The sequence below is a fragment of the Hyperolius riggenbachi genome, chromosome 1, assembly GCF_040937935.1.
Source record: "Hyperolius riggenbachi isolate aHypRig1 chromosome 1, aHypRig1.pri, whole genome shotgun sequence".
Lineage (NCBI taxonomy): Eukaryota > Metazoa > Chordata > Amphibia > Anura > Hyperoliidae > Hyperolius > Hyperolius riggenbachi.
This window is the reverse complement of record NC_090646.1, coordinates 349021714-349045210: the sequence shown is the minus strand read 5'-3', so window position 1 is coordinate 349045210 and position 23497 is coordinate 349021714. Positions and strand designations below refer to the sequence as shown.

General features: G+C 46.6%; 1 protein-coding gene across 3 annotated transcripts in view; it reads right to left on the bottom strand.

Moving 5' to 3' along the window:
* Positions 1 to 23497, bottom strand: part of LOC137512834 (guanine nucleotide-binding protein subunit alpha-15-like) — a 101900-nt gene that overhangs the window by 71222 nt on the left and 7181 nt on the right. The window contains exon 1 of one of the 3 annotated variants that reach the window (XM_068234089.1): positions 15261 to 15436. The exons of the other annotated variants lie outside the window; for them this stretch is intronic. The gene's annotated coding sequence lies outside the window, so the exon portion shown is untranslated. Of the gene's footprint in view, positions 1 to 15260; positions 15437 to 23497 lie in introns of those variants that run through there. 3 annotated transcript variants of the gene reach the window in all.

Sequence of the window (23497 nt, the reverse complement as noted above, 5' to 3'; positions counted from 1 at the left end):
AATGTGCTGCCAATCTCATAGCATTTGTGGGGAAATGTGCTGCCAATCTCATAGCATTTGTGGGGAAATGTGCTGCCAATCTCATAGCATTTGTGGGGAAATGTGCTGCCAATCTCATAGCATTTGTGGGTAGATCTGCTGCCAATCTCATAGCATTTGTGGGTAGATCTGCTGCCAATCTCATAGCATTTGTGGGTAGATCTGCTGCCAATCTCATAGCATTTGTGGGTAGATCTGCTGCCAATCTCATAGCATTTGTGGGTAGATCTGCTGCCAATCTCATAGCATTTGTGGGTAGATCTGCTGCCAATCTCATAGCATTTGTGGGTAGATCTGCTGCCAATCTCATAGCATTTGTGGGGAAATGTGCTGCCAATCTCATAGCATTTGTGGGGAAATGTGCTGCCAATTAGATTGCATGTGTGGGTAGATCTGCTTCCAATCTCATAGCATTTGTGGGGAAATGTGCTGCCAATTAGATTGCATTTGTGGGAAAATGTGCTGCCAATCTCATAGCATTTGTGCGTAGATCTGCTGCCAATCTCATTGCATTTGAGGGAAGATGCTGCCAATCTCATAGCATTTGTAGGTTGACACATCCTTTCCTGCTATGCCACCGCCCACATCCGGGCATGACCATGCCCATTTTTTTGCTGAGGCGCGCGGCCTCCAGCCCATTTTCAAATCTCAATGTGGCCCTTGACTTAAAAAGTTTGCCAACCCCTGGACTAGACGATAGAGAGGGCTGTAGGGACCAAAAACATTTTTTTCATTAGTGACGTTATGATTGCTTGTGTAAATGAGGAAAGGGAAAATGCCAGTTGAGATGGGATGAAGGAAGAGGAGAGCTGGGGGATAAGATAAGATGGAAGAGGGTCCAGGGCACACGTGGTGAGGTTTAGAAATTAGTGAAATAAGGTGCTGTTCAGCTAAAGCAGTGAAAGCCGAGTGGGAGGTCAGAGTGAGTGACTGGCCAAGTAGAGAGGAGGAGGGGTCGTTTATAGTGGGTGAGCAAACAGGTAGATGGTTGGACTGGTAAATGGGGTTGCATTTTAAAATTATTCTGTATTGTATACATTTTAGTAATAAAATATTGATGCAAAACCTTCAGCTGATAAACATGAGGATGGGGGAGGAGGTGGGAGTGGGAAGGGAGTTGAAGCAGTTAAAAAGTTGTTTAGGGTTATGGGATTGTGAAGAGATGAGTGAAGTGAAGTATGAGTGATGATATCCTTTTCCCCTACTTCTAAGCAGAATGCTCCAATAATCTCTTTAAATTAATCCTTCAAATCGTTCACCACATATAGAAAATCCCCAGCAGGCATCATCATATTATAGAATTTGAGTGCCTGTACAGGTGCCAATTAATGGTACAATTTTTCCTTCAGATTCGATCTTTCAATGTGATTTGAACAATCTAAACTAAATAGGAAGGCAATTATTGATTGTTCCATTAACAGAACAATTCTGATTCGATCATAAAATGCAACTTTCGGATCTATATTCTTTGGCTTTCCAATCGACCACAAAATCATTTTTCATCGATTTGCGCCACGCACGGTGCAGTTTTCTATACAATATAATCATAAATATTGCATCAAAAGATTGACAGTTAGAAAACTATGCTACTGTCCAGTCTTGTGTCAGACATATTGATAAAGCTGTTTTGTTTTCTCAATTTGCAAACCGTGGCAGACATGCCTAGAGAAATATTCAAGTAGAGTGACCAGATTTTTGTGGGTCCAACCTGGGACAGGGAGGGGGGCGTGGGGTGGGGTGGGGGCGCCGTGGCGAAAAGTGGGGAGGACTGAGGAGTGCGCTGCTGCGAAAAGTGGGCGTGGCCATGACATTGTGTGGGCGGAGCTAACGTAATGGTCTAACAGCGAGGCATAAGAAAGCAGTGTTTACGCCATGATGTGGACAAACGAGACTTTGCATCATGGGTGTGCAGAAACTGTGTGATGCTAGTATACCGTAACTACAAAGCAGCAAACATAGCCATCTATGACCATTAAATAATAAATGCAGTAACAGTTACCCCGGACACCAGAAAATAAACGCAATAGGTAACATGTCAGCACAAAATAACCGCAATGCGGGCAACATGTCAGTATAAAATAAATGCAATGCGGGCAACATGTCAGTATAAAATAAACGCAATGCGGGCAAACATGTCAGTACAAAATAAACGCAATGCGGGCAAACATGTCAGTACAAAATAAACGCAATGTTGGCAAACATGTCACTACAAAATAAACGCAATGCGGGCAACATGTCAGTACAAAATAAACGCAACGCGGGCAAACATGTCAGTACAAAATAAACGCAATGCGAGCAAACATTTCACCAGAAAATTAACGCAATGCGGGCAAACATTTCACCAGAAAATTAACGCAATGCGGGCAAACATTTCACCAGAAAATAAACGCAATGTGGGTAAACAGTTCACCAGAAAAGAAACGCAATGCGGGCAAACATTTCACCAGAAAAGAAACGCAATGCGGGCAAACATTTCACCAGAAAAGAAACGCACTGCGGGCAAACATTTCACCAGAAAAGAAACGTAATGTGGGCAAAGTACACCTGGAAAAGAAAGCATTTACTCACCTGGCAGAAGTCTCTGGCCTCTGGCGCGCTGCTCCCGGGACCACCTTCGCCCTGCATATCTCCCGCGCTGACAGGGCTACGGCAAGATGGCGCCCAAAGCCCTGTACTGGAAACACAGATAGTCTCCAGTACAGGGCTTCGGCAGCCATCTTGCCGTAGCCCTGCTCGCCTGCCTGTGTCGGAACAGACACCGGAAGAGGAGGCTGGAGCAGGGCTGCAGGAAATGAACTGGCACGGCGTCTATAGACGCCGCTGCCAGTTCATGAGGAGAGAGTGGCCAGAGTCCCGAGGCCGGGACGTCCCGCTGCTGAAAGCGGGACGTTTCCTGGGACCTCCTTAAGCCTGGGACAGCGGACCCCGAATCCGGGACGCGTCCCGGGGAATCCGGGACGTCTGGTCACTCTAATTCAAGAGATAGTGTGTCTGGAGAAGCATAGAGACAGTGTCAAAGGCAGAGGAAAGGTTAAGGAGTATTAGTACAGAAAACTGGGCTTTGAGTTTTGCAATGACGTAATTTGCAAGTTTTGTGAGGAATGGAGTGGAGGGGATCTAACAAAGAGCTTGTAGACAGGAAGTCAGACAGTTCTGAATAGATGTGTCATTCCAATAGTTTGGAAAAAAATGGAAGAAGTGAGACTAGACCAGGGATGTGCAAACTACGGCCAGCCGACCTGCTCAATCTGGCTCCCCGAAGCCCGCTAAGCCTGCAGTGTGTTTTCATTTTTGTTTTTAACCGCCCCCGAAGCCCGCCAAAGCCTGCAGCGTGCGTGATACACGCACTCCACCGGCCGGTCCGCCTATCCAATCAGACAGGTGGACTGAGGCTGCCGGCCATGGTGTGCCCTGGTGCGTGGCTCCGCCACTCTACTTGACTCCGCCCCCCGCCTGGAGCCATTGCGCAAGCCCGCTGTGCACTGCCCGGAGTGAGCAAGCCAAGACTTCAGCGTTCTGTGCTGGGGCCTGGGGGACCTGCCACCTGTCTGGGGCTGGGGCTGCCTCTGGCTGGCTGAAACTTGGAGGGGACTCCTGGCTGGGAGTCGGAGACATCACGCCACCTGCCTGGCTGCTGCTGTGGAGGAGGAGGAGTAGTAGGAGGAGGTCGGGTCCAGGTCGGTTGTGGGGAAATGTGCTGCCAATCTCATAGCATTTGTGGGGAAATGTGCTGCCAATCTCTTAGTATTTGTGGGGAAATGTGCTGCCAATCTCATAGCATTTGTGGGGAAATGTGCTGCCAATCTCATAGCATTTGTGGGGAAATGTGCTGCCAATCTCATAGCATTTGTGGGGAAATGTGCTGCCAATCTCATAGCATTTGTGGGGAAATGTGCTGCCAATCTCATAGCATTTGTGGGTAGATCTGCTGCCAATCTCATAGCATTTGTGGGTAGATCTGCTGCCAATCTCATAGCATTTGTGGGTAGATCTGCTGCCAATCTCATAGCATTTGTGGGTAGATCTGCTGCCAATCTCATAGCATTTGTGGGTAGATCTGCTGCCAATCTCATAGCATTTGTGGGTAGATCTGCTGCCAATCTCATAGCATTTGTGGGGAAATGTGCTGCCAATCTCATAGCATTTGTGGGGAAATGTGCTGCCAATTAGATTGCATGTGTGGGTAGATCTGCTTCCAATCTCATAGCATTTGTGGGGAAATGTGCTGCCAATTAGATTGCATTTGTGGGAAAATGTGCTGCCAATCTCATAGCATTTGTGCGTAGATCTGCTGCCAATCTCATTGCATTTGAGGGAAGATGCTGCCAATCTCATAGCATTTGTAGGTTGACACATCCTTTCCTGCTATGCCACCGCCCACATCCGGGCATGACCATGCCCATTTTTTTGCTGAGGCGCGCGGCCTCCAGCCCATTTTCAAATCTCAATGTGGCCCTTGACTTAAAAAGTTTGCCAACCCCTGGACTAGACGATAGAGAGGGCTGTAGGGACCAAAAACATTTTTTTCATTAGTGACGTTATGATTGCTTGTGTAAATGAGGAAAGGGAAAATGCCAGTTGAGATGGGATGAAGGAAGAGGAGAGCTGGGGGATAAGATAAGATGGAAGAGGGTCCAGGGCACACGTGGTGAGGTTTAGAAATTAGTGAAATAAGGTGCTGTTCAGCTAAAGCAGTGAAAGCCGAGTGGGAGGTCAGAGTGAGTGACTGGCCAAGTAGAGAGGAGGAGGGGTCGTTTATAGTGGGTGAGCAAACAGGTAGATGGTTGGACTGGTAAATGGGGTTGCATTTTAAAATTATTCTGTATTGTATACATTTTAGTAATAAAATATTGATGCAAAACCTTCAGCTGATAAACATGAGGATGGGGGAGGAGGTGGGAGTGGGAAGGGAGTTGAAGCAGTTAAAAAGTTGTTTAGGGTTATGGGATTGTGAAGAGATGAGTGAAGTGAAGTATGAGTGATGATATCCTTTTCCCCTACTTCTAAGCAGAATGCTCCAATAATCTCTTTAAATTAATCCTTCAAATCGTTCACCACATATAGAAAATCCCCAGCAGGCATCATCATATTATAGAATTTGAGTGCCTGTACAGGTGCCAATTAATGGTACAATTTTTCCTTCAGATTCGATCTTTCAATGTGATTTGAACAATCTAAACTAAATAGGAAGGCAATTATTGATTGTTCCATTAACAGAACAATTCTGATTCGATCATAAAATGCAACTTTCGGATCTATATTCTTTGGCTTTCCAATCGACCACAAAATCATTTTTCATCGATTTGCGCCACGCACGGTGCAGTTTTCTATACAATATAATCATAAATATTGCATCAAAAGATTGACAGTTAGAAAACTATGCTACTGTCCAGTCTTGTGTCAGACATATTGATAAAGCTGTTTTGTTTTCTCAATTTGCAAACCGTGGCAGACATGCCTAGAGAAATATTCAAGTAGAGTGACCAGATTTTTGTGGGTCCAACCTGGGACAGGGAGGGGGGCGTGGGGTGGGGTGGGGGCGCCGTGGCGAAAAGTGGGGAGGACTGAGGAGTGCGCTGCTGTGAAAAGTGGGCGTGGCCATGACATTGTGTGGGCGGAGCTAACGTAATGGTCTAACAGCGAGGCATAAGAAAGCAGTGTTTACGCCATGATGTGGACAAACGAGACTTTGCATCATGGGTGTGCAGAAACTGTGTGATGCTAGTATACCGTAACTACAAAGCAGCAAACATAGCCATCTATGACCATTAAATAATAAATGCAGTAACAGTTACCCCGGACACCAGAAAATAAACGCAATAGGTAACATGTCAGCACAAAATAACCGCAATGCGGGCAACATGTCAGTATAAAATAAATGCAATGCGGGCAACATGTCAGTATAAAATAAACGCAATGCGGGCAAACATGTCAGTACAAAATAAACGCAATGCGGGCAAACATGTCAGTACAAAATAAACGCAATGTTGGCAAACATGTCACTACAAAATAAACGCAATGCGGGCAACATGTCAGTACAAAATAAACGCAACGCGGGCAAACATGTCAGTACAAAATAAACGCAATGCGAGCAAACATTTCACCAGAAAATTAACGCAATGCGGGCAAACATTTCACCAGAAAATTAACGCAATGCGGGCAAACATTTCACCAGAAAATAAACGCAATGTGGGTAAACAGTTCACCAGAAAAGAAACGCAATGCGGGCAAACATTTCACCAGAAAAGAAACGCAATGCGGGCAAACATTTCACCAGAAAAGAAACGCACTGCGGGCAAACATTTCACCAGAAAAGAAACGTAATGTGGGCAAAGTACACCTGGAAAAGAAAGCATTTACTCACCTGGCAGAAGTCTCTGGCCTCTGGCGCGCTGCTCCCGGGACCACCTTCGCCCTGCATATCTCCCGCGCTGACAGGGCTACGGCAAGATGGCGCCCAAAGCCCTGTACTGGAAACACAGATAGTCTCCAGTACAGGGCTTCGGCAGCCATCTTGCCGTAGCCCTGCTCGCCTGCCTGTGTCGGAACAGACACCGGAAGAGGAGGCTGGAGCAGGGCTGCAGGAAATGAACTGGCACGGCGTCTATAGACGCCGCTGCCAGTTCATGAGGAGAGAGTGGCCAGAGTCCCGAGGCCGGGACGTCCCGCTGCTGAAAGCGGGACGTTTCCTGGGACCTCCTTAAGCCTGGGACAGCGGACCCCGAATCCGGGACGCGTCCCGGGGAATCCGGGACGTCTGGTCACTCTAATTCAAGAGATATAACAACTGTCTGTCTATTGTAATTGCACTTCATATATTCCTTGGGTTGTTTTCATAGTTTCACAAACATCTCTGCTTATTATTATCTCTATATGAATTTCTTCCCCTCCTGACAGACTTGTCACCCTGATTCATGCTTCACTGTCACTTCCTCATTCTCAGATGCATAAGCTCACATTCAGAGAATAAAGTATTTTACACAAGGTTATACAATAAGGGTTTGTCTTCAAATACGGGCAAAGAAAATTGCAGCTGGCAAAACACACGTGAAAGCAAGGATCCCTGGTGTATTCAGGGAAAATATTTCATAGAGCAAGTACTGAAACTGTGTGGGGATGGAGAAAAGGGTGTGACCTGGCCAATAGGAGACGTGGCAACAGATCAGTTATACAGCTACATACAAATAGGTCACCATATACAGGTTGCTTGTATGGATATAGCCATACAGTGCTTGTATCTACTGTAAAACTGTCATCCAGAATGATCACCAATACTCAGCTTTACAAGCTTAACCATTTTGCCACAAGTGCAAAAAAATGGCATGCAGCTGTCCTCAGTCGCAACATCATATATATGCAGCACTCGGAATTTGCAGCCGTCCCCTACCCTTGCCAATCGTATACCACGAGACCCGGCAGTACACGGGCGGTGAGTATGGGACTTATGTCTGCTTCCATCAAAAGCAGGAAGTAGAAATGGTGCAGATTTATTGCAGGATTTGTATCAGCTGTAACAAATAAACGTTTTTCTTTAAAGATTAATGCTTTTAGAGCAGAGAGGAAGTTCTCAGTTAAGGGCCACTTAAAAAAAAAAGTTGAAGTAAAATAAGTTAGGCCATACATCAGGCGACTTGGCGGCCGATTGACCATCCGGTTTGAGTATTATAATCGAATCGGATAGAAGTCGGTGCCACCATGTGCATGCCCGATCGATGAGGCGACCAATTTTGTGCCGAAATTGGTCACATAAATCGGTCAGATGTGCTGCAAGATGTCGGGCCTTCGTGGTCTGTACGGTGCGCATCGGTAACAATGAGTGACATCGGGACGAGCGACAAAACCCCCAATGCTGTCCCCCCCAATTCCTCAATTTGCCCCTCCCCCGATGCCCTATACATTATCTGTCTGTGTTCACCGCTCGCTCCGGGAATCGCCTTTCATCCGTACATGTGGCCCACGTGGTTGCTGGAGTAACGTGGGCATGCGTGTGATATCACACACGCGCCCACATGTATGCCAGCAACCACGTGGGGGCAGTGAATAAATGAAGGATGGATCCTGGACCCAGCGGCAGATAAGCGGCATGCGTGGAAAGGTATTGTATAGTGCACTGGGCACTTCCTCAATCAAAAGTGAGAAAAGACTAAAGGGTCAAATCTCTAATTATACTCCTTGTTGAATACATGGGGGGGGGGGGGGGGGGGTGTTCTAGTTTTCTAGATGGGGTCATTTTGGGGGATATTCTAAGGAATTGGTCTTTATGAACAGCTATAAATTCTTCGAATTTTCAGTCCTTAGAAATGCAAAATGCACTCCAGGCCCCCAGTTCTCTAACAATATGACCTAGGCATTAGTGTTTGGTTTCCCCATGCACAGGAGAAGTAGATGCATATGTTTTAGGATGCATTTTGTGGCTTGTAATTAGCATGTGGGCATTATGTGTTTTCAAATTTTTCAATTTTACCCCATTCTTTAAATCAAAATAAACAAAAATGACCAGACGGTCATTCTCCAATTTTACTATTTGTCGGGTACGTGGAGGCTACTCCTGCAGCCCTCTCTCACTGGGATCGGCGTGGAAGGTGTTTCTCTTGATTCACTTCAGATCGCGTTGGTGTTTTTTATGTCCTCTACTCGCACGTTTGTTTGATGTGCCTCTGAGGAAGCGGCTTATGGCCGTGAAACACGTGTCAGGCATTGTTTTGTGAAGTGAAGGTCTGATGTTATATCTACACTTATCACTTGCTTTCTGAAGGATATACTCAGGGCCGGATTACCGACCAGGCAACAAAAGCAGTCGCTTGGGGCCCCATTCAGAGTCAAAGGGGCCCCATCAGCACATAAACCAGCCCTCGCCATCCTGTCAGCAGTGGCTGGATGGTATAATGGTTAAAGGGACTCTGAGCAGTGCAGTAACTATGGAAAGTTGCATATCATTTTAAAGCTCTCTTTCTCCTCTTTCCAATGATATAGAAACGGCCGCCCTATGCCTTTTAGTTTTCGCTATATTCGCGATCGAAATCGCGGCCACAGGACAACTTTTCTCCAAAGTCGGCAGCTCGATTCAGCACAATGCAATGAAATATAAGAAACCCAGGGGGATATAATTACAAACATCATGCTGGTAGGTGTGAGGATGTAATTAATTAGGTGTGGGTATGCTTAAAGGCATACCCACAGGCACTGCTCGGAGTCCCTTTAAGGGCTCTGCGTCTGACACAGGAGACCAGGGTTAGAATCTCGGCTCTGCCTGTTCAGTAAGCCAGCACCTATTCAGTAGGAGACCTTAGGCAAGTCTCTCTAACACTGCTACATCCTATAGGGCGCGTCCTAGTGGCTGCAGCTCTGGTGCTTTGAGTCCGCCAGGAGAAAAGCGCAATATAAATGTTATTTGTCTTGTCTTGTCTTGTCAAATGATGCCGTGCGCTGCTGATTGTCTTCAGAGCCAGGCTCTCCGCCTAGGTCCCCCTCCTGCTACTGTGCGCTCTGCCGCTGCCCACTCCTCCCTCCCTTCCCACAGAGAACCACAGCTGCAGCACGAATGATAGCAGCAGATGGCAAACGCTCACTCACCTATCCATGATCCAAGCGATAGAGATCCCGTCATCTGAAACCCATCTGTCTCTTCTACAGTGCAGCCGCTCGCTCTGAACTTCCTGATTCTCAGATCAGACAGGAAGTAGGAAGTAGTAATAGTAGTAGTAACAAAGTGGCAGCACTCTAGAGGATACAGATGGGCTCCGGATGACGGGACCTCTATTGCTTGGATCGCAATAGGTGAATGTGAGTCATCTGGTGCTGTCATTTTCCCCGGCTGCGGCTGCCTTCTCTGCTGGACTATCGTATTCACTGGGATGGAGGCTGCATGGTGGCTGTCTAGTTTGGGAGGAAATCGGTTGTTCGGTGGAGGGGGTGGCTATGTAATTCTGTCTGGGGAACGGCTTCCGGTTTGGCGGTGTCCAGAGCTTTCTGCTATTGCCAGGCTGGAGATGCGGGGGGGGGGGGGGAAAGTGCTGCTGCTGTAATATCTGGTGCCCTATTCACAGGGGTGCCCCAGCCCCTGAGTGCAAATGTCCCAGCCATTCATCTCTTACTCTGCATTTTGCCACTGCTATTCCCTGCATTGTGCACCCACAGAGGAAAGCGGGCTGTTGCCCATAGCAACCAGTAGCTCGTCTGCCCCGGTGTGTGTGGCATGTTGCTGTGCAGCTGCATCTTCTGATTCTATTACGACATGATGGGGGGGGGGCCCAAATCAGTTACTTTGCTTAGGGCCCCATGTAGCCTTAATCCGGCTCTGGATATACTGAAGAAATAAAGAGAACTTTGGTTAAAAAAAAAACGTTTGTTTGTATAGATTGAATTGTGGAATTATAGATATAGGGGTAGAACCACACTACTAATTTTTTATCTTGACAGTGATAATAGTGCCCTAGGAAGTCTGCCAGTGCCATACTAAGAGCAGAGCCTCTCACTCCACTCCTCTTACTTCTTTTCACCTCCATGTGCTGAATATCACATCCAAAGCAGCTCACTGTGCGAGACTGTATGAAGCTTCCCACATGGTGCCTCTCTACCACTGGTTAGACTGACAATACGAGAATGCAACTTGGCAAAGAAAGGCATCTTTTGTTCATAATGTCAATAACTAATTGTATAGCTTGTATATGGGTTCTTAGTGGAACCTTTCAGTTCAGATCTGGCTGTCACACTATCTCTGGCTGCTGAACTTGGTATAGAAACCACTATACAGTGGCAGGAGCTTCTGGGCCTTCACATCAGCAGCCTTTATGCCCTCCTTTAGCTAGTTTACCATACTGCCAGCAAAACTTGCCACCCACAAAGCGCCATTCTGGTACAAATAAAATGCAGCCAAATTATTATTATTATTTTTTATTTATATAGCGCCAACATATTCCGCAGCGCTTTACAAAGCACAATAAGACGACAAGGGGAACATAGATACAACTAACAAATGTACAGCAGAGTTCCAAGCAGCACAAATATTATTACAAAAACAGTAAACATTAGGAGGAGGACCCTGCCCTTGCGAGCTTACAATCTAGTGGGTAAATGGTAGCGTTTGTAGCACTACGCGTGTTGCTTGACACAGTGGCATTACCTGATGGCACAGCACATGTCATGTCTGAGCAAGGCTGCGGCTGCACTAAGATATGACGCCATGGGGGGGGGGGGGCGTCTGTCCAGCGACTGTATCCAAATGCTAACAAGCGTTTGTGTGGTGCCTGTCAGCTGTCCATCAGAAAGAGCCACATGACTATAGAATTCCAAGGTAGTTAGAAACAGTCTGCCATGTGTATTTGTTAGCAGCTCCTGTCTTTGCTGCCGAGTTCAGGTCAGTCTTAGTAGATAAGAAAAATTGAGACAACCCAACCAATTCTAAATAAGCCAAGTAAAACTGAAACATATTGAAACATATTAACAAATACAAGAATGATTATTAAAACCTATTCCTATAAAAATGGAATTGCACCTCTGCCACAAATCTCAACCTCAAAGCAGTGGCGGCTCCAGCTTCAGATTTTTGGGGGGGCTCAAAGGGGGCACGAGGGCTGGCAGGCCGGGCTTGGTGGTGGTGGGGGGGGGGGGGGGGGGGGGGGGGGGGAATTGGGCGTGGTCATGATGTCATGTGGGCGGGGCTAACTGTAATGTAGTTGTACCAGCTAACGTAGTTACATGGAAAAAAAAATGAAGTAAACGCACATAATGACAGGTAGCCTTTCACCAGTAAATGCACATAAGAATCAGCTTTTCAACAGTTAATGCACGTAATGACAGACTGCGTTTCTGCAGTAAATGCACATAAGAGCCTGCTTTTCACCAGTTAATGCATGTAATGACAGACAGTTTCCCCATTAAATGCACATAAGAGACAGCTTTTCACCAGTTAATTCACATAATGATAGACTGCGTTTCCGCAGTAAATGCACATAAGGGACAGCTTTTCACCAGTTAATGCACATAATGACAGACTGCGTTTCCGCAGTAAATGCACATAAGGGACAACTTTTCACCAGTTCATGCACATAATGACAGACAGCATTTCCCCAGTAAATGCACATAAGAGACAGCTTTTCACCAGTTAATGCACATGACAGACAGCCTTTCACCAGTTAATGCCCATAAGAGACAGCCTTTCACCAGTTAATGCCCATAAGAGACAGCTTTTCACCAGTAAATGCACATAAGAGACAGCTTTTCACCAGCTAACGCACGTAATGACAGACAGCCTTTCACCAGTAAATGCACATAAGTGACAGCGTTACCCCAGTATAAGTGACAGCGTTATCCCAGTATAAGTGACAGCGTTACCCCAGTAAATGCACATAAGTGACAGCATTACCCCAGTATAAGTGACAGCGTTACCCCAGTAAATGCACATAAGTGACAGCTTTACCCCAGTATAAGTGACAGCGTTACCCCAGTAAATGTACATAAGTGACAGCGTTACCCCAGTATAAGTGACAGCGTTACACCAGTAAATGCACATAAGTGACAGCGTTACCCCAGTATAAGTGACAGCGTTACCCCAGTAAATACACATAAGTGACAGCTTTACCCCAGTATAAGTGACAGCGTTACACCAGTAAATGCACATAAGTGACAGCGTTACCCCAGTATAAGTGACAGTGTTACCCCAGTATAAGTGACAGCGTTACCCCAGTAAATGCACATAAGTGACAGCGTTACCCCAGTATAAGTGACAGCGTTACCCCAGTAAATGCACATAAGTGACAGCTTTACCCCAGTATAAGTGACAGCGTTACCCCAGTATAAGTGACAGCGGTACACCAGTAAATGCACATAAGTGACAGCGTTACCCCAGTATAAGTGACAGCGTTACCCCAGTATAAGTGACAGCGTTACCCCAGTATAAGTGACAGCGTTACCCCAGTATAAGTGACAGCGTTACCCCAGTAAATGCACATAAGTGACAGCGTTACCCCAGTATAAGTGACAGCGTTACCCCAGTAAATGCACATAAGTGACAGCGTTACCCCAGTATAAGTGACAGCGTTACCCCAGTAAATGTACATAAGTGACAGCGTTACCCCAGTATAAGTGACAGCGTTACACCAGTAAATGCACTTAAGTGACAGCGTTACACCAGTATAAGTGACAGCGTTACCCCAGTATAAGTGACAGCGTTACCCCAGTAAATGCACATAAGTGACAGCGTTACCCCAGTATAAGTGACAGCGTTACCCCAGTAAATGCACATAAGTGACAGCGTTACCCCAGTAAATGCACATAATGTTATACCTGGTCAGGAGGGTGGGGGACTATTTGCAGAGGCCGGGGAGGGGGGGCCCATCATGCCCTCACCTCAGTGGACCCCCCTCCTTTTATGCGCGGCGCCGAGCGGGAGATACAGCTAGCTATAGTCTCCGGGAGTCCGGGCTGCAGCAGACGCTAGAGCTTCAGCCGACTGGTCCACTTCTGTCTCCTCCTCAGCAATACCGCTCTGAATCAGGAAGTAGTGCGAGCGGTATTGCTGAGAAGGAGACAGGAGTGGACCAGGCGGCTGAAGCTCTAGTGTCTGCTGCAGCCCGGACTCCCGGAGACTATAGCTAGCTGTATCTCCCGCTCTGCGCCGCGCATAAAAGGACCCCTCTTTTTATCATTCCCTGAGGTGAGGGAATGATAAGTCTCTCGCCCCACGCTAGAGCCAGTGTTGGAACACCGGCCCTTGATTCAGGGGGGCTTTCTGAGGGGCTTACAGTTTCTCAGCTGGGGCTTCAGCCCCGGCAAGCCCCAGTGTAGCGCCGCCACTGCCTCAAAGAGAGGGGGTTGAGACCTGTGACAACGGTATGAACGCCATTTTATAGGAATAGGTTTAAATGAGTATTCTTTGACTTGTTAAGAAATGTTTCATTCCTTTAAAATTTTGTGCGGCTTATTGAAAATTGGTTGGGTTATCTCTGGTTTTCCAGCATTTAATTTTTCCCAACTGCTCCAAGCCAACTCAATATGGCTGCTTAAGCATAACTATGTGGTAATGGTTGGACAAGATTTCCTTCATAAATGGTCTGCCTAGACCTTGAGGCTCAGTTAGCTGCTCTATGATCATTTGATATTTTAGACCTCTTATGTTGTTAAAGCGGAATGAAACCCAGCAATTCTTTGCTCTAAAACATTTTTTACAGTAAAATTAAATACTACCAGCATTTTTTTTTACTAGAACAGCATTCAAAGGATTAAACACAGGACAGAAAAGCTCAATGCTGGGAAAGCTGGATGAATCCGAACTGCCGATAATGTTATCTTGTGTTTAATTTTATGAAGTGAAAAATATAACCAAAAACTCCTCTGACACTGCAGATTCCCCTGAACAAAGACAAAAAATTCTAAAAGCTAAAATGCCCCCCACAGTCACCAGATCTCAACCCAATAGAGCATCTTTGTGATGTGATGAACCGGGAGCTTCGTGCCCTGGATGTGCATCCCACAAATCTCCATCAACTGCAAGATGCTATCCTATCAATATGGGCCAACATTTCTAAAGAATGCTTTCAGCACCTTGTTGAATCAATGCCACGTAGAATTAAGGCAGTTCTGAAAGAGTAAGGGGGTCAAACACTGTATTAGTATGGAGTTCCTAATAATCCTTTAGGTGAGTGTAGATTTTTTAATAAAATAAACCCACATTATTACATTTAAAATTAACTGTTTACCTCCCACACCAAAAATTACCCAAATAAATTTTTTATGGAAAAAAAATAACAATAAATAAATAGTTACCTAAGGGTCTGAACTTTTTTAATATGCATGTGAAGAGGGTATATTGCAAACATTTTTTAAATGATGTGCTTGTAAATAGTGATGGACGCAAAATTGAGAAAATGCACCTTTATTTCCAAATAAAATATTGGCGCCATACATTGTGATAGGGACATAATTTAAATGATGAAATAACCGAGACAAATAGGTACCGTATTTTTCGGACCATAAGACGCACTTTTTCTCCCCCAAACATGGGGGGAAAATGTGCCTGCGTCTTATGGTCCAAATGCTGCCCAATGCCAGGTGTCCTTCCACTGGAAATCCCCGCGGTAATGTGTCCTTCCGCATCCTGCCCCCCTTGTCCTCCTCTATTCTGTTCCTGTGATTGTCCCATCCCTCTGTCCTCATCTATTTTGTCCCTGCGGCTGTCCCGATCCCTCTGACTCTATGCCGTGTGGAGTGTGCAAGTGGCTTACCGCTGCAGCCTAGTGATGGTCAGCGGTGAGCCTCCAGGGAAAAGCCGCGTGGTTGTCCGGGCACGCTGAAGACATATCCATCCCTTCACTTCTGCAGACGTAAAAGATCCGGGCTTACCGCTGCAGGCTAAGGATGATCAGCGGTAAGCCTATGGGGAAAAGCCGCGTGGGTGTCCGTGCACGCTGCCTAATGTTTTCTACCGTCACTTCCGCTTACATCATCAAGGGGGAAGTGACGGTAGAAAAACATTAGGCAGCATGCACGGACACCCACGCGGCTTTTCCCCATAAGCTTACCGCTGATCATCCTTAGCCTGCAGCGGTAAGCCCGGATCTTTTATGTCAGCAGAAGGGATGGATATGTCTTCAGTGTGCCCGGACAACCACGCGGCTTTTCCCCATAGGCTTACCGCTGATCATCCCTAGCCTGCAGCAGTAAGCCCGGATCTTTTACGTCTGCAGAAGGGATGGATATGTCTTCAGCGTGCCCGGACACCCACGCGGCTTTTCCCTGGAGGCTCACCACTGACCATCACTAGGCTGCAGCGGTAAGCCACTTGCACACTCCATACAGGGCATAGAGTCAGAGGGGGTTGGGACAGCCGCAGGGACAAAATAGATGAGGATAGAGGGATGGGACACAAGGGACAAGATAGATGAGGACAGGGGGAAATGGGCACAGAATAGAGGAGGTCAGGACAGCAGCAGGATACATGGGGTCAAGATAGAAGAGGACAGGGGGGCAGGACATGGGGACAAGATAGAGGGGGACAGGACAGCTGCAGAACACAGGGGACATGATAGAGGAGGACGGGATGGGGCAGCAGCGGGGACACAGGGGGATAAACAAGAACATAAGGGGGACAAAGGATGACACAAGGAAGACACTAAAGGTACAAATGGGGCACAGGAACACAAGAGGTATATTGGGGAACATGATAATTGGCGAGGGGAGAAGATCCACAAGACGCCCCTGTACCATGGATGCACCATGTTTAGTATTTTTTTTTCCCCTGGTTTTTGTTCTCTAAACCTTGGTGCGTCTTATGGTCCGGAGCGTCTTATGGTCCGAAAAATACGGTAAATAAAATACAGAGATCCTCTGTGCACCAAATATCTTACTCCACACCATCATGCACAGTCCTGAAGTGGTTAATCCTCCACTTGAAGAATTACCAAAAGGTAATCACAGGAAAAAAATCATCCTTTCTATCACAAGAGATTACAAATGCAGTTAACAAACCAGCCCAACTGTTCCGCACAGTGGAAAAACTCTGCAACCCGGCATGTCAAAAACGTAATATCGAGTCTTCAAAGGACCTCTGTGACCAATTTACCCATTTCTTCACAGACAAAGTTTCCGCTATAAGGTCCGTCATCCAACTTACAACATCTGAGCCTAATATAGCGCCAAAGACCATTAGCAGAGACAACGTAACACCTTGGTCAAACTTCAAAGAAATTGATGAAGAAGTCACATCAAGCATCCTCCTTCACCTCCGCCTAACTACCTGTGACCTGGATCCTGGCCCAACACAGTTCATGTTGAACTGCCCCGACCTGTTTGTACCGGTATTCCTCAAAATTGTTAACTGTTCCTTACAATCAGGGATATTTCCTGCTTTACTGAAGGTAGCAATCATCAGGCCTCTCCTCAAAAAAACCCTCCCTGGACCCTGATGCAATGACCAGTCTCTAACCTTCCCTTTCTGTGTAAGCTAATAGAAAAAGCTGTATATCTCCAGCTAGAATCCAAAATCCTACAAAACAACAGCTATGACCCATTCCAGTCTGGCTTCAGGAAACACCACAGCACTGAAACTGCCCTCATCCAAATATGCAACCACCTGCTCATGGCAAGAGACAGAGGAGAGTGCTCGATCCTCATACTGCTAGACCTTTCTGCAGCCTTTGACACAGTTGACCATGACATCTTGATAAACAGGCTACAGGAATACTGCGGCATCGATGGCATAGTTCTTCAGTGGTTCAAATCCTTCTTGAGTGGCAGAACCCAAAAAGTGTCTATGGTGCCCTTCCTGTCCACCCCTATACCACTTAAGTATGGGGTGCCCCAGGGCTCAATCCTCTCTCCCCTGCTTTTCACAATTTACATTTTACCGCTTGGAAAACTAATCCAAAATCATGGCCTGACATACCACTGCTATGCGGACGACACCCAACTATATCTTTCCTTCAAGCCTGGTGTGACGGACCCAACTCTAACTATAAATGCCTGCTTACGTGAACTACAGCAATGGATGAATGACAACTGGCTGAAACTAAATGCAGACAAAACTGAAGTCCTTCTGATCGGAGGGCAGCGCATGACAACGGAACAACTTAACTTGCAGTCTTCACCACTGGGAATTGGAGGCACGGATCTACGCAGCTCTAATCATGTGCGTAGCCTGGGAGTTCTAATTGATGGGGATTTAAACTTCAGAACTCACATCTCTGCTGTGGTGAAATCATCCTATTTTCACCTTAAGAACATTGCAAAAATCAAGCACCTCATCCCCCCAGAAGAACTACCAACTTTAGTTCATGCCTTCATTACCTCCCGACTGGACTACTGCAATGCTCTCTACCAGGGTTGCTCAGCAGGACCCCGAATGCGAAGTTCCCCCGAAAAATTCGGGTGGGTTTGCCGCATGCGAACCCGAACCCGAATGCTGCGATCCGAGCCGAAACAGAATACGAAGCCTGCCAAATGTGCGCGCTCGAATTCGGCCGGATGGAGCTGTGGGTTCGGTTTCGGCTTCAGGATTCGGGGATGACGTGATTGGGCCAATCAGAAGTCCTCCTGCCGAGGACCTGGCAACCCTAGCAACCAATCAGAGGAGGGGAGCCTGGCCCTCCCCTCCTCTATATAAGGCGGCGGCCATGTTGCGGAGCCACGCACTTGTGTGACTGCTGCTGGTACTGAGAGATTCTCCAGTGCTGTGCTGTGTCTGAGCAAGTGCTTTTCACTGCTAAACCTAGCGTTTTGCTTCCTAAACACCTCCTAAACACATTTATTGTTGTCTTATATATTTGGCTAGTATTTTGATTGTTTTTAGTCAGCTAGTGTATAGTGTATACTGTGCTAGGCTAGTGTTAGTCTGTGAGCAGGCTAGGCCTGCTAGCCTAGGTAGCCTTAGCCTACTACTAGCTTAGGTAGGTTAGGGATTCTAGTTAGTTGTGTACTAGTAGTACTAGTTTAGTTAATTATTACTGCTGTAGTCTGTTACTTTATTAGTTTCAGTACTGTGTTAGTTAGTTACTGACTGTGACAGTCATAGTGTGGACCCGCCAGGGTCCACACTATGCATACTACTAGTGTCTACGACTATACTACTAGTCTACTAGTACCCGTTCACTTATATTTTTTTTCACTTTTACTGTGTGATTTTATTATCATCCATAGTGTGTGTAATAAATAAGAGTCACAACACATACGGGCCACCACCAGCATCCGTTGTGAGTGACCTGTGTCTGTCTGTCGCCTGCCCGAGCGTATTGATTGATTGCGTCTGACCGTGTGTGACTGTTTGTAATTGTCACCGACTGTCTGCCGCACTACTTACTTGTACCGTAGTACGCTAGGTGTTTCTTAGTTACCTGCGTGCGTGCATACTACTAGTGTGTACTACTATACCACTAGTCTACTAGTACCCGTTCACTTATTTTTTTTTCACTTTTACTGTGTGATTTTATTATCATCCGTAGTGTGTGTAATAAATAAGAGTTACAACACAAACAGGCCACCACCAGCATCCGTTGTGAGTGACCTGTGTCTGTCTGTCGCCTGCCCGAGCTTATTGATTGATTGCGTCTGACCGTGTGTGACCAATTGTTGTAATTGTCACCGACTGTCTGCCACACTGCTTACTTGTAGCGTAGTACGCTAGGTGTTTCTTAGTTACCTGCGTGCGTGCTACTACTAGTGTCTACTACTATACTACTAGTCTACTAGTACCTGCTCCTACTGCTGCTGTTGTATTTATCCTGCTGCTGTCAGTGGTCCCACCGCCAGGGTCCACACTATGCATTGCCTTCTCTGCCAGTGCCACACGTCACTCCACCTCCTCCTCCTGCTGCTGTTGTATTTATCCTGCTGCTGTCAGTGGTCCCACCGCCAGGGTCCACACTATGCATTGCCTGCTGTCAGTGCCACACGTCACTCCACCTCCTCTTCCTGCTGCTGTTGTATTTATCCTGCTGCTGTCAGTGGTCCCACCGCCAGAGTCCACACTATGCATTGCCTTCTGCCAGTGCCACACGCCACTCCTCCTCCTCCTGCTGCCGTTGTATTTATCCTGCTGCTGTCAGTGGTCCCACCGCCAGAGTCCACACTATGCATTGCCTTCTGCCAGTGCCACACCTCCTCCTCCTGCTGCTGTTGTATTTATCCTGCTGCTGTCAGTGGTCCCACCGCCAGAGTCCACACTATGCATTGCCTGCTGTCAGTGCCACACGTCACTCTACCTCCTCCTCCTGCTGCTGTTGTATTTATCCTGCTGCTGTCAGTAGTCCCACCGCCAGAGTCCACACTATGCATTGCCTTCTGCCAGTGCCACACGCCACTCCTCCTCCTGCTGCTGTTGTATTTATCCTGCTGCTGTCAGTGGTCCCACCACCAGGGTCCACACTATGCATTGCCTGCTGTCAGTGCCACACGTCACTCCACCTCCTCCTCCTGCTGCTGTTGTATTTATCCTGCTGCTGTCAGTGGTCCCACCTCCAGAGTCCACACTAACCATTGCCTGCTGCCAGTGCCACACGTCACCACTCCTCCTCCTGCTGCTGTTGTATTTATACTGCTGCTGTCAGTGGTCCTACCGCCAGGGTCAACACAATACATTGCCTGCTGCAAGTGCCACACGTCACTTCTCCTCCTGCTGCTGCTGTATTTATCCTCCTGCTACTGTATTTATCCTCCGGCTGTCAGTGGTCCCACCGCCAGGGTCCACACAATGCATTGCCTGCTGCCAGTGCCACACACACGTCACTCCTCCTCCTGCTCCTCCTCCTGCTGTTGTATTTATCCTCCTGTCAGTGGTCCCACCGCCAGGGTCAACACTATACATTGCCTGCTGCCAGTGCAACACATCACTCCTCCTCCTGCTGCAGCTGTATTTATCCTCCTGCTACTGTATTTATCCTCCTGCTTTCAGGGTCCACACAATGCATTGCCTGCTGCCAGTGCCACACGTCACGTTTTTAGTTTTGTTTTTTTAAGTACACCTATTTCAATGTGAATTCCCTTTAAAAAAACACAAGAAAAAAACCCGAATTCGCGAACACGAATTTTTACCGAATTTTGAGCCGTAACCCCGAACCGAATATGAATTTGAACCGAATTTCGTGGTCGAAGGCGAATTCGAATGTCATGCGGACCAGAATTTGAATGTACCCGAACCAAATTTTGGTACATCTGAGCATGCCTGCTCTCTACACTGGCCTTCCAAAAAAGGACTTGTACTGCCTACAGCTGATACAGAACACTGCTGCCAGACTGCTAACCAAACAATCCTGTCACTGCCACATAACACCAGTCCTGCACTCCCTTCACTGGCTACCTATAGAATGGAGGGTTCTATTCAAGATCGGCCTACTGACATTTAAATCACTGAATAATCTGGGCCCTGGATACATGAAAGAAATGTTGCAGCTGCATAGCAATCCCCGCATTCTCAGATCCACAGGTTCTTATAATCTAGTCATACCCAGAGTCCACTTGGAAACTATTGGTCCCAGAGCCTTCTGTCATGCTGCCCCTACGTTTTGGAACTCCTTACCTAAACAGATCGGGACAGCTTCATCTCTAGAGGTGTTAAAATGTAGACTGAATACCCACCTGTTCAGTTTGGCATTTGCAGAAATATAACTTTTGTTGTGTGAATACTTCATCCTACTACGAATTACTGAATCTGAGAGAGCCTAAGCGCTTGAGTCCTATTGGAGAAAAGCGCTATAGAAATGTTATTGTATTGTATTAATTATGGTAGCATATATTATTTTAAAGCTATAATGGCTGAAAACTGAGAAATCATGATTTTTTTCCTTTTTTCCCCCTTAACATTCCTGTTAAATGTACCACCCAAAGAAAGAAAAATGAAAAAAAACAAGATATAGATCAATTCATTGTGATAATTAGTGATAAAGTTATTGGCAAATGAATGGAAAGTGAAAATTGTTTGGATGCATAAGGTGAAAAATTCCCGGGGGCTGAAATGGTTAAACACCATGAACCTAAAAAAAACAAAACCCTTATAGAGCTGCCATCCCATAGGGGCTGCCCACTGGTCTTTTATCAGACCAATGGGAATCCTCTAGATTCCCAATAGACTGTTGAGGGGTCAATGGGGAGCCCTGGTGGGACCTTTTGAAGATGCTTTGTGAGGCTTGGAATACTAATGTATACCAAGCCCTGACACTGGCTCCTGCTGTCCTCCTTGCCCACCTACACGTATCGCACCGATGTCGGCACTTAGAGCACCCTGGCCTGATGTCATGGCTGGTCCTGCATCTGCTTTGCACTGGTGTGATGCATCTCCTCCAGAAGCTTTTTCCCCCCACCATCCCAGTCGCAGGACCCCTGAAGCTCGCTGTCGCATTGTGCAGGGGCAGGTTAGCTCATATCTGTGCAGTAGCACAGAGCTGCCACTCAGGCTCACCTGAAAAAGCCGAGCTTAATCAGCACAATGCTAGTTTGTAGCCACAAGCTTTCTGGGTAAGCACAGTGTAGCCGAGCTCTATTGAAAAGCCTTTGTGTACGGACTTGTGAGCGTCGTCATGGCCTCTGGAACCTCTTGGGCTTGATGCACTCAACAGGAAGCATAGTAACGCACATTGACTTAGCAACACTCACGTTACCCATGTACCACGGGTTGCACTGACTGCACAATATGGGGTACTTGGCTGGTGTAAGTACCGGTAAAATTGCTGTGCACATGGCAACTTTACTGTCCTTTAGTGCATTAAGACCCTTATGTGTTTATCTCATAATTTAACTCTTCTGGTAGTTAAGTTTAATAACAAGTAAGGTGAGATAATTCTAGAGAAAAACTCTTCACAAAGTCAGTTTTGTGAATCAACCCAATCTCTCTTTATCAAGCTTATCTGATGAAGTATCTCTCCTAGGCTGTCTTAATGTATCTCTCCTTATTTGTTTTATTTCACAAACTATCTCTTCTTATAGCGGAGGTAAAAAATAAGTAAGATGAAACAACTCAAGACAGAAGTTTTGTGACTCAAACCCATAGACTTATTCAGAAACAATGTTGTTCCTTTTATGCCCGCACTGGAATGTTTTTGTGATACTAGGCTTTAAGGCATTAATAAGGCATTCATTATTTTGCAATGATTGATATCTAGCACTTGTTTTGGTACTTGGATTTTGATAATATTCACCCTGCATTTGGCATGGATTTATTACTGCCTTTCCCCTCATTATGAAGAGCCCCCCATTCGTCCCGCCCCGTTATGGGTCATAGAAAACAGGAAAAAATTCAAGATGTCCACAACAGAAACATAGTAACCGAGGATGTCATTCCAAACTATACCCCCTCCCCCACTGACCGACCATAGCTGGTGTTACCTGTATTCTCAATGGTGGAGCTATTGATACACCCCAGAGTTTTCATATGAAAGCCACAATCAGTGCTGCTCATCCAGATTCCGGATATCCGGATTCAGATTCCGGATACCTGGGCCCAAATCCGGATAGCTACCTGTGGATATTTGGGCCCATAACGCGGATATCCGCGAATATTGCGGATATCCGGATCAGAAATACTGTAACTAAGGAGTTGACGTCCTGGAGCCAATCAGAGGACTCCCAGCAGAAGCCCTAGCAACCAATCACAGAGGGGAACCCTGGTCAGACCCACCTGACCTCATTGAGCCAATCAGACGGTTAATAAGGTGGGCTGCCATGATGAGACATATCGTCCTAGCTTGCTGAATGCTCACTGAGAGACATGCTCCAGTGCTGCTGGCATAGCAAGGACTGTACACAGTGATAAACTGAAAGCTCTTCAGTGATTAACCCCTTCACTATCACTACACTATTATTAAATCATTAATTAGCTTGATCTTGTGTGACAGTCAGAGTGTGTGCTGCAGGCAGCTGCAATGCGTCTGTGTGTGTGCTGTGCACAGACCAGGCCAGCTGCTGCCTGCTGGCCAGCTATTATCCTTAGCTAGCTACAGTATAGGTTAGGGATTAGGGGATAGGATTACTGTGTTAT